The 2,667-nt window shown below is 50.2% G+C and overlaps 1 protein-coding gene and 1 non-coding gene across 6 annotated transcripts in view; both read left to right on the top strand.

Moving 5' to 3' along the window:
* Positions 1 to 756: 756 nt before the first annotated feature.
* Positions 757 to 829, top strand: Trnav-cac. Its single transcript has one exon. It is a non-coding gene; the product is annotated as a tRNA-Val (tRNA).
* A 1,138-nt stretch (positions 830 to 1,967) lies between these two features.
* The window catches only part of Mynn (myoneurin), a 33,507-nt gene continuing 32,807 nt past the window's right edge, over positions 1,968 to 2,667 (top strand). For 4 of the 5 annotated variants that reach the window (XM_029562071.1, XM_029562070.1, XM_008830123.3 and 1 more), the window contains exon 1: positions 1,968 to 2,404. The gene's annotated coding sequence lies outside the window, so the exon portion shown is untranslated. The remainder of the gene's footprint in view (positions 2,405 to 2,667) is intronic. The other variant, XM_029562072.1, reaches the window with a different exon arrangement.

Below are 2,667 nucleotides of genomic sequence, written 5' to 3'. Positions count from 1 at the left end.
TCCTCCCCCCCCATCTCTTTTATTTGTCTCCTTTCCCTCCATCTCCATCTCTAAATCACCATCTCCTCCTCTCCCCCGCCCCTCGCTAATCTTCGTTTCCTTTCTCTTTGGATTATATACCCCCGCCTCCTCCTCCTTCCCCTCCCCGCCTTCTCTCCTTTTCCACGCTAATTTTCATTTCCTAGTGCTGACTTTTTAGGCATAAGGACATGTCTGCCACTTGGTAAGAGATTCCTTAAATCTTTATGAAATTCAATTCGAAGGCACACTGTGTGGCAAAATGCGCGTCCTGGCATCCTTTTAGGGGCTTTTAAAGCAGGCACACAAATTAGAACCTCTGGTAGGTGTTCGGTAGCACGCTGAAACTCGGAAGTAATTCACATTTCCTCCCACCCAAGGCTGCAAGGTCTGCCCCTTCTCTGCTGAGGCTTCGGGCGCGGGGACCCTAAAAGAAAACGCACCCGAGGGCCAGGAGTCTGGTCTCCAGGACGCACTTGGAGGGCTTTCCATGAAGCTGCTCTGGACTTCAAATTTTTAAAATAGAGTTGTTCAGCTAAATGTAGTTTTCCTTCCTTCCTTCCTTCCTTCCTTCCTTCCTTCCTTCCTTCCTTCCTCCCTTCCTCCCTCCCTTCCTCCCTCCCTCCCTCCCTCCCTCTCTCTCTCTCCCTCTGCTAAAAACCGTGTTCATCTTAAACACTTCCGAAATGCCTGTGATGCCATACTAGCTAAAACTTTTCACCCCACCTAAATGGCCGTGTTTCCGTAGTGTAGTGGTTATCACGTTCGCCTCACACGCGAAAGGTCCCCGGTTCGAAACCGGGTGGAAACAGCCCTTTTAAAGTCATCACACACCTCAGCTAATCGGTTCCCTGGCATTTTCACAAAACTAAATGAAACAGCTGCTCTCAGAGCCTTGAGGATTTGAATTCCTGTTTGATGTTAGTGTCTTGGGATTTACCAAGTTGAAGAATGGTTGCCAATTAAAGAAAAACCTGAATTTGACTATTTTAATGCTGATAAGGAAAGCCAGACTTTTATTAATGGGGCGTTATTAGTTAATTGTAATTGTCAGTCTTAAGGGTGGAGAATACAACTGACCCCAGGTTCGCCTAGCGTATGCACTCTGGTTTCATCCCCAGTAACACACATTTTTAACAGAAACAAAACAAAATTGTTGCCCTATTGCCTCCTGAGCGTTTTCCGTATCCTAGTTTCCCCTTGAGATTCCACTTTCCCAATGCCTGACTATATTTTATTCTTACTCTATATGTCAAGTTCACAAATATTTCAGAATATATTGTCGAAAAAGGACCCGACAAAATAGTAGACTCAAAGAAATTTATATACAGAAATATTTTCTTACAAACACGACTGTGATTTTATTCACAAATACAATTCATACAGAGAATTTTTAAGAGAACAAAAATGGGGGGGAATCTCAGGAGAAAAAAAATAATTCAATTTGACACTGTCCTTTAAATCAAGTCACAGGTAAATGCCTTAATAACAAACTTTAAGGTCCAAACACATAACTTTAAGTTGTGATTTTTTTTTTTTTTTGAGATTTATATCCGCTGGTTCAAGAATCTACCCTACAGCCCACCTACACAACAAGACTTTCTGACACTTTTGAGTGTTGCAGAGGTAACTATGCTCTTTTTCCTTAATGCACAAAATCTGAATTTGATGTAAATAATTGTTACAACTGCTCTGGTCCAGAAGCAGGAAAACCTTTTCCGGTACAAAGCCCACCTTCCTCTCATGTTGCGCATGCCCAGTGTGCCCTACGGCTTAGCTTCGCTTTCCTGCGTCTGAGCCTTCTGTTACCAGGTAAGGACATCCTGGAAGCTGAGCTCCAGTGGATCGACTCAAACAGAACTCAGGGGGCTCCCAGTAGTTTTCGGGTATGCAAATTGGGAAGGAACGACTGGTCTCGGCTCAAATAACCCCCATAGTTGAGAGCCTCGGTGCACTAAACTGGAGTCTCCACCGGCGGGGCCCCGAGGGACAGATGACGGGAGAAGAGAACAACAATTCCCAGCATGCAGTGCGGATCCCGGAAAAGGCAGCGGGGCGCACCCTGGGCGCAGAATCTGGGCTGACGGCGGCAGGTTGATCTCTGGTCCAGTGAGGAAGCCGGCTCATACTGCGAGTGAGCCCTGAGATGTCGCGTTCCTGGGGCCCTCGAGCATGCCGGGAAGTCGGGGCCAGCTCGCGAGTCCGGAGGATGTCGGACCCCCGCCCCCACCACCGCCTCCAGTGGCCCTATCGCGCGTGTCTCCGCCGGACTGAACCGGACGTGACGTCGCGGCGGAGGAGGAAGGGAGAGGCGGAGCGTGGTGGTGACGTCCTCCCAAGATGGCGGGGAAAGAGTGAAGAAACTGTTCCCTCTGGGCGGCTACCGGTGAGTGCCGCCCTCACCCGACCCTGGGTCCTCCTCTGCCCGGCGCCTCGGAGCTGCAGGGCGGGTCGGGGCGAATTGGGGAGGCCGGGGGGAGCAGCCTCTGCGGCGGCCGCAGTCAGTGCTGTGGGAACTCGCAGGATGGGAGCTGGGAGGAGGGCCGAGCAGGGAGGCCGCAGAGGCTCAGGCCTGGGCTGTCACTCTCCGTCGTGAGCCTGGGCAGGGAAGGGGTGTGTCCTCCCTGAGAGTGACGGGATTTGACAGCC

Source organism: Nannospalax galili, unplaced genomic scaffold (genome assembly GCF_000622305.1).
Source record: "Nannospalax galili isolate Female #2095 unplaced genomic scaffold, S.galili_v1.0 scaffold33, whole genome shotgun sequence".
Classification (NCBI taxonomy): domain Eukaryota; kingdom Metazoa; phylum Chordata; class Mammalia; order Rodentia; family Spalacidae; genus Nannospalax; species Nannospalax galili.
Note: the sequence above shows the minus strand (reverse complement) of the source record. Positions and strands in the feature narration are given on the sequence as shown.